This window comes from Triticum dicoccoides, chromosome 3B (assembly GCF_002162155.2).
Source record: "Triticum dicoccoides isolate Atlit2015 ecotype Zavitan chromosome 3B, WEW_v2.0, whole genome shotgun sequence".
NCBI lineage: Eukaryota > Viridiplantae > Streptophyta > Magnoliopsida > Poales > Poaceae > Triticum > Triticum dicoccoides.
Genome location: NC_041385.1, coordinates 464,386,511 through 464,395,769, shown reverse-complemented (window position 1 = coordinate 464,395,769; position 9,259 = coordinate 464,386,511).

Sequence of the window (9,259 nt, the reverse complement as noted above, 5' to 3'; positions counted from 1 at the left end):
CGCCGCTGACCCCCCGCACCCTCCCCGCTCCACCGGCATTACTGTTTGATGATATTTTTAAAAAAATTATTCCTGTCTTATAAAGAATTATTACTGTTATGATTTAAACAAGTTTGAACATAGTTAAACACAAATAAGTATCAAACAACATTTTAAATGCATAAAAAAATTGTGGAGCCTGGGAATCAAACCCAGGACCTCCTGGTGTGAGAACTGGCTGCTGACCAGTCGAGCTAGTAGAGGGAACTTGATGTGGATCAGGTCAGGTGGAAGATAACCTGTTGGCTCGAGCAGAAATAAAAAAAAATACTAATGGCACACCAGGGCGAGGTGCGCCATTAGTATGGATGTACTTATGGCGCACCGAGGGGGGTGCGCCATTAGTATTGTGCCGCCCCCATCCATATTTCCTCCCCGGCCCAAACCTATCCCCTCTCTCTCCCTCGCCCTCGCCCTCGATCCCCTTCCCCTCTCCTCTCCCGACGCCGCTGCCCCGCCGCCTCGACGCCGCCCCGACGCCGCCTCGACGCCTCGACGCCGCCTCGACGCCCCGACGCCGCCTCGACGCCCCGACACCGCCTCAATGCCTCGACGCCGCCCCGACGCCGCCTCGACGCCTCGACGCCTCTCCTGCTCGCCGCGGCCGCGGCCGCCGCGCTCGTCGGGGGTGCCTACTTCTGGGTGGTCGTCGCCTCGTTCCGCCTCCCAGAGCCCGGGGCCCTCCGCGTGGCCGGTGGCCAACCCGGTGCTCACCTGCGCCTCCGCCACCGACGCCGGCTACCCCAGCAACTTCGTCGCCGACCCCTTCCTCTACCTCCAGGTACGGTCCGTCAACCCCGTGGAATTGCGCTCTACTGCCAGGAATGTAGTGCGATTCTCAAACAAGGCTATAGATTGCAATGGATGTGGCCAATGCTCTGGTCTGCAATTGATTTGCCATGGTATGTGTTTAGTCAAAAAGCATAACAAGAAGAAGTACGTACACAAACGGCAGATTTCACACGTTACTAAACCTCAAATTTGGTCATTTTTGTCAATGCTTGAACCGCCGCTTAGATTTTCGGAACTTGAATAACAACACCCTATGCGTCCTCATTCTTCATTTACAAACAAGCCCAAACATTAGATCAATTAGGTACCTTAAGAAAAAACAGAGCCAGGAGTATTAATAAACAAACTGAGTCTGCATTGACAACATGTTCTTAGGGATCCATCTTATAATTAACTCTACAAGTTTGCATCACTGAAGAAGCATCTCAGAAAGCCAAAGGTATGGCAGACGAGAAAATTAAAATTCCCAGAAGTGAATAGCCCGCCTTTTTTTCCTACTACACCAGAAGGCCCACTTGTACTTGGGGGCAACTTGGACCTACCATATCAGCCCAGTTGTCGTCGTGGTCCCTCTTTCGATTGGCTAGCCTCACTCTTTGTTCATGAACAAACATATACAACCCTCACTCTTTGTCCATGAACAAGCAAAAATATAGTGGCAGGCTGGTAGCAAAGCAACAAATGGATAGTAGTAAATCATCTCTAAAAACAGAGTGTACTAGTAAACGAAGTGAATCCGCATTCATACAAAATTGCATGTCTCGAGATATTTTTATAATTTGATAATATAGTTGTTGGTATTTTCTTCTATATACTTGGTCAAACTTAGGAAACATTGACTTTCTGACTATATTTATGCGTCGTGTATTTCGGGGCAGAAGGAGTATTGACTGTTGAGCCACCAAAGAGTAATGCACAATTGACATTCGCAGTGTACGTAGGAACAGCTGGGTGCGTGGGTCTATCTCAGCTTCACTCTGTGGCATGTAGAGACTACAACTAGTGCATCTTAATTTAGTAGCAGCATCCGGTGTGGTGTAGAGGTCTTCAGCTGAAATGCATAAACAGAGGATGCATCAGTTTATTTCATCAGCAAAATGTATTATATATGTGCTTTCTAGCTCAAAACAACATAACATGTTTGACACGCCAGTTATCAGGATGATCACTTCATGCACGCTACAGAGATCGCTTGGAGTGTCGAGTCTCCACGAACTATCTCTCTACTGGATCAGAAAATATCCAGTGACTAGTGATTACATAAATTTGGCACTGCTGACCTGATTTCAAACCCTGCTATGTATTATTTGGCACTATTGACCTGATTTTGGCCCAATATTTCCATAAATATCCTTTTGCACTTTCTGTCTTCAGGCTATTTGAGTCATTGAGAGATGTTAAGTTGACTAGTGATTACATGCCCAGATGTATTTTTCCCAGCAAACAAAAAAATTCTGGGGCTTGGTTTGGTACCACCAGCCACCAGGACCCCCACCATGTTACCATGGGGCTTTGGCAGTGCTTGCCCACTGTTTTCTCACTTTCTGGGTGGGGTTGGAAGACAGACACTGCCGATAAGCTTGTTTGCTAGTTCCTTTACAAGCATAGTAGAGCATAGTATGGATTCTAATGTTCAACTCTGACTAAACAGGTTCAGCAAACGGTCTTTTACTGCACTTGACTGAAGAAGTAGGTGCCTGCTATATCCTGCACTTGAGGTGAGTTGTGTTCTCAGGTTTACATTGCAATGGGCACTCTTCTTGTAAACACAAATTCAGATTTATATACTATATGCTGGCATGACTATTTTTATTAGGCAGGACAGTGCAGTAGTTGATGTATCTTGGGTTGATTATAAAGTTGCTTGGGTTTAATATTACCCAGCATGATGATGTATCAATGTAGCGTTAGCATATGATCCAAGTGCTAGTACTGCTAGTAAATAGCTAATACAGTTAATGAAGAAGAAAAAAACTGCTAGTACAGTTAATGAAGAAGAAAAAAAACTGCTACTACTGCTAGGACAAAGCATCAGACTGAATAACTAACAGTGGGTAATTAACCTAACTATTCATTTTTCCTTAGGTTAATATTAAAATGTCCAGTGTATATATATTTGAAAATGATTGCTGCTAGATGTTAATTTGCTGGTACTAGCTAGAATTTGGCACTGAAAAGCAAAAGCAAAAGCTAATTAACTGCTGGGTAATAGCACTGGTACTAGGTAGCTAAAATATGTGTTCTGAAACACTGAGAGCAGAAACACTTACTACATACATATGCTCAAGAAACACTTACTAACCAGAAAAGGTTTTGACTTGAAATGTTAATAGCACAGAGAGCACCACAAGTTAAACACCTCAATCTATTAGTATTTGTCTGCATTTTCTCACATTCTTCTTGTATCTGATCAAGTATTGCTTGTAGTGGTTTGTCCAAAATGTTTAATGATACTGCTTGGAGATGCATATATTGTTTCACCTCTTCACATGCCAATGTATTTTCCATGTTGTGATGGAGGCCTTTTTTGCCTTGTCCACCCGAGAGGCCCTTGAGTTTGCTGGAATGTCGATTAACTTCCGTTCCAGCAAATTCGGGTACTCCATATGTCCTATTTTCAGCAAAAGTCATGCTGAAATTTTCCGTGAATTTTAGCATGACTTTGCTAAAAATAGGACATATGGGGTACTTGTGACTAATGCATGGGCCGGGGTACTTGTGACTAATGATGAAAGCTTAGGCTTTTAGGGTGCCTCGGCGTCGAAAAACCCTCAATGATAAAAGCTTAGCTTTTAGGATGCCTCGGTGTCGACAAACCCTAAATGATGAGACCATGATCTTTTTCCTTGACAATAACCAACTTTTTGACCAAACTTTGTTCCTATTTAGAGAGAAACATGGCCAACAATGATGAGGCCGGGGGTTCGGGCGGCAAGGCATTCTGGAAGCTGTCCCAGGAGATGGAGGAACAACCTCACTTGTATGAGGACGCCGCCTTCCCCACCGATCCTGAGACCACTAATGGTACCGCCGAGGATGACCCCACTGATGCCACCACTGATGGTGCCGCCGAGGATGCCACCACTGATGATGGCGGCGCACGCAGAGATGGCAGCCAATCGAAGAGGCAACGGAAGGACCGACGCCCGACCATGCTCTGCACCCTCAAGGAGGAAGTTACTGAAGTGGACTCCGACGGGAATCCAACGGCGCCCGAACGAATAGTCAAGGGGTACTCGCTTCAGCTCGGGTGCATTCTCCGGAGCACCATCTCGATCAACACCGAGAACCTGAGGCATCCTGACCGAGGGAATTTGCGCAACCTCCTCTTCACGAAGCTGCATGAACGATACAAGTTCCCCGCTGAATTTGAAAACACGAGCCTCAAAGGGAATAAAGTGAACAATGCTGCCCTCACGAAGATGAGCAAGGCCCTGTCTACTTGGAAAAGCAATGTGAAGAGAATGATCGAGAAAGGTGAGAGTTATGAGAAGATCAAGGAGAAAAATCCTTCAATCACCAAGATGACTACAACGACTTCAAGATCAATTGCTCGAGCACAGCAAACTCCGAATCAAGTCAGTGGGGGAAAGAAATGCGGGAGTTGAACTTAGGGGAACACAAACTCGGTCCCGGCGGTTACAGAGTGGCGGAGCCTATATGGGACAAGGAGGACGCGGAGCGTGCCGAGCAAGGCCTACCGCCCCGCTTCGAGAAATACATCGGTAACAAGCAGACCAGGAAATATGTCAGGGCCCGGTACAAGGAGGACCCGATAACAAAGGAGCTTACCACGGATCCGAAGACCATGGCGCTTGAGCTTGTTCTGGTAAGGAATACACCCCGCGTAATTAGCTCCATATGGTTGCATTCTAATTAATGAAGCCAAATTTCTAAATGGTTCACATTCCTTCCGCAGGCGACTGAAAGCAGTAGCGCGGGGTCGACTAAGAGCAACCCTTGCGACACCACTCTAAATAGGGCGTTGAATGTAATGAAGAACAAGGATAAGCTCAGTAAGCCGACGTTAGCTGGTCATGTGGCCGGCAAAGGCTTGTCCACAAAATGGGGGTCATACTATACCGCTGGTGTGCGGAAGGAGAAAAAGACCAGCTCGGAAAGCCAGGCGCACGAGGTTCAAGAACTCAAGGCACAGGTGGCGCAGATTCCGGAGATTGTCCAAGAGCAAGTGCAACAACAACTTGGAGCGACGATCACCGCCATTGTGCCTACCTTGATCGAGGGGTTGAGTGCGTCGATTGCGAGCGGCCAACAGGGGCCGCCCCCGATTCCTAGCTTCACGGCCAGCAACTCGCAGAATGCGATGGCGGGGCCATTGGTGTCTCCGGCGCAGGCGGCATTGGTGTCTCCGACGCCGGCACGGGAGCTTAATGCACCCGGGTGTACGCCGGCCGGCACCTCTGTAGCAAGCGGCCCCTCCGTCAACTGCACGCCCGCCGTTGGTGGTGCCTCGACATTAGCCGAGCTTGACGCCATCATCACGGTAACTAATTAAGCCTCTCTCGGCCGAGGACTTCATCTCCTTGCCTTTGACTGGGCATCCCTGACGCCCTACATGTTTTCGCAGGGCACCGCCGACGTTCCGTGCACTCTCCTGCACTTCGTGAACAACGAGTTGGTCGATGTCACCAAGGGCAAAATCATTCAACCGGGCAACACCTTGTTCCACGGTACCCAGATGCCACCCAACTTGTTTAGGGTTGAACTGGTTCGGGTGCTGCCAGGCTGCGACGAGTTGTTACCTCCGATTTGACCCGTCGGGGCCGACGATGATGCCGTGATGACCCTCAGCGCCTGCCTGAGCTGGCCCCTGCTTTGGCCGAAGAGCCAGATTCGTTTGGGGGCGGGGGACACCACCCCAAAGACAACACCGCCAGTCGTGTCGGCGCCAAGTCGGCGCCATGGCAAGACCGTCGCAACGGTGCCGGACATCCCTATGCCATTGGATCCAAACATGCATATGGCACAGGATCAAAACGATGATGACGACGATACATTTGGCAACGTCGATCAGTACTTTGCCGAACATGGGTACGATGGCGACTTCATGGGGCCTCCTTCTCAAGAACCCAACCCAACAAAAGACGTGCGCGATCTAGCTGGTACCGCGGAGAAGCCAAGTTGCAACAGGCGTCGTCTGCCGTTCAGCTCTCAGGAGATGTCTCCAGCTGCCGACTTCATCGAGCCTCAGATAGGCGAGGTGCGAAATATTATCAGCCCCAACACACTCAAGAAGGCGGTCTGTGAGCAGAACTCGGTCCCATAACAGGAGAAGAAGAAGGCACGCAAAAGAAAGACTAACAAGGGTGCGAGCCAACCCGCACCGAGTACGATCCGTGCTCAGGACGGGCCACCTTCACCTAAGGATATCTCGAGGAGGGTGCATGTGGCGGGTAGGGCAATGCTACCGACAAATATGCTCAATGCTGCAACCGGTGCTATGCGGAGTCTGCATGACAGTGTTCTTTCTTTGGAGAAGCGGCGTCTCAGAGAGAAGGATGTGGCATACCCGGTTTTCGCGGCCAAGGTGCCAGAGGGCAAGGGCTTTGTGGATAACTCCATCGGGCGTACGATCGTCCTGCGATTTGATGACATCCACGCTATGTTGAACCTTCATCCGCTGCACTACACCTTCGTTCGGCTATTTTCGCTGAGTATGGAGATGCGGATCATTCGCGACAAGACCCCGGACATCGTGATAGTCGACCCCTTCTAAATGCGTGCCAAGATCTTGGGCAGCGCTGGGGACCGGCAAGTCGCGAGTTCTTACCTCGAAGGCGTCATTCTGGCAAACCAAGATAAGGATAACTTCCTTGTGCCTTACTTTCCCAAGTAAGTCCTCCCCTCAACCGGCCCGTAACATATGAATTCTTAGATTTCGATCGTTTTTCTTTTAACATTCCGTGTTTTCTGCAGTGACACACATTGCATGCTCATCCTCCTAAGCCCCAAATATTCCATGGCCACGTATTTCGACCCGGACCGTCAGTCGAACATAGACTACACAAATGTCAAGAAGGTTCTTGATGATGTTCTCCCCGGCTACGCCAAATCTGGAGGCACCTTCACCAGGCCTATTCATAAGTATGGCAAGCAAGTGTTCTCCCACAATACGACGTTTTGCTGCATCAAGCAGCCGCCTGGCGGTCAGAAGGGTGCCTACAATGCCATCCATCACATGCGGGCGATCGTATGGGACCATCATCAACTTCTGCTACCGAGTAAACTCAAAGATTGGGCCGCGAGCGTGTCGGCAATCCAGGACGCGGACATCAGACAAGAATTCTTTCGCATCCAGTCAGAGTTTGCGGAAATCATCCATCAAGATGTCCTTCGTACCTCGGGGCAGTTCTACCTCAGAAATCAACCGTCCAACAGTGACATCGACACAATGCTACAAATGCAGGCTGACAACGCCCGTTCTTTCATGACTCCCACGATAGACGGCGGCTTCATCCATGCTCCGGTCCCTTGAGTCGAGTCGAAAGCAGTGATGCTGTGTCTAGTTCTGAAACATCGATTGGCTCATGTTGTAATTAAACTTTAATGAACTTGTAGTATGTCTCTTTGGTTTCGAGAGTCGTTCAACTTAGATGTAATCAATCCTATTAATGTCTTGCTTTTCTCTTCCGATCGTTCTGTTGCATACTTATATATTGCTTATGTATTGTCTGTGAATTGGTACTAACATTTCGTTTGGCTAGTGCATAGCGATGCCGTCGTATGTCGTGTACAAGGGTAAGGTTCCCGGAGTCTACGATGACTGGGAGGAGTGTCGGAGACAGGTTCACCGATTCAGCGGTAACAGTTACAAAGGGTACACCACTAGGGCCAAGGCCGAATCTAGATACGCCCGCTATCTAGCGGGAGAGGGGAGGGAGCGTTGGAGGAACCGGATGAAGACGAGTTTCATCGTGATGATGCTCATCATGATGACCGCAGCTCTCTTCTATGTGATGGTAGTTTAGATGATCGATATCGACTTGTAATGTGAAGACAAACTCGCTACTCACGGTCTCGAGACTTGTAATATAATGTTCTATCTTTGTTCGGTCTTTTCAATTCCGAGACTAATATGATGAATTGTATTCAGAGACTAATATGATGAATTGTATTCAGAGACTAATCTTCTATTGTATTCGATGAATCTGTTGTTGATGTGTACTGTCTATATTTTGTCCAATTATACATTTTGTAACCTGTGCAAAAAATAGAAAATAAAAAAATGAAAAAAACCTAATATTCATACTAATGGCGCATCACATCACAGTGCGCCATTAGTATGCCAAAGGATACTAATGGCGCATCATTAAACAGTGCGCCATTAGTATGCTGAAGTTACTAATGGCGCATCTTGTTGTTGTGCACCATTAGTATGCCAAAGCACCTGGGTATACATGGCCCCCTGGGAGGCATACTAAAGGTGCACTGTTGTATATACTAATGGCGCATCTGAGGTCCACCATTAGTATACCAATGGCGTGGCACTAATGGCGCACCACTAATGCGCCATTAATGGCCAAATTAGGTGCGCCATTAGTAGGCCTTTTCCTAGTACTGCTTCTTCATAGTTCGTAGGTTCACTGTTGTCTAACAACATGATTTCCAGGACAGGGTTGCCATACCATTCTGGTGTGGAACGTGTCCTTGTGGACCTACGAAGTTCAGTAGCAACTTGATCCGAAGTACCTTGATCATCATCATTAACTTCCTCTCTAGTCGGTGCAGGCACCACAGAAACATCTTCCTGAGCTATGCTACTTTCCGGTTCGAGAGGCAGTACTTCATCAAGTTCTACTTTCCTCCCACTTATTTCTTTCGAGAGAAACTCTTTCTCCAGAAAGGACCCGTTCTTGGCAACAAAGATCTTGCCTTCAGATCTGAGGTAGAAGGTATACCCAATGGTTTCCTTAGGGTATCCTATGAAGACGCATTTTTCTGACTTGGGTTTGAGCTTTTCAGGTTGAAGTTTCTTGACATAAGCATCCCATCCCCAAACTTTTAGAAATGACAGCTTAGGTTTCTTCCCAAACCATAATTTATGGTGTCGTCTCAACGGATTTAGATGGTGCCCTATTTAAAGTGAATGTAACTGTCTCTAGAGCGTATCCCCAAAATGATAGCGGTAAATTGGTAAGAGACATCATAGATCGCACCATATCCAATAGAGTGTGATTACGACGTTCGGACACACCGTTACGCTGAGGTGTTCCAGGCGGCGTGAGTTGTGAAACAATTCCACATTTCCTTAAGTGCGTACCAAATTCGTGACTCAAATATTCTCCCCCACGATCTGATCGTAAGAACTTTATTTTTGTGTCACGTTGATTCTCTACCTCATTCTGAAATTCCTTGAACTTTTCAAAGGTCTCAGACTTTTGTTTCATCAAGTAGACATACCCATATC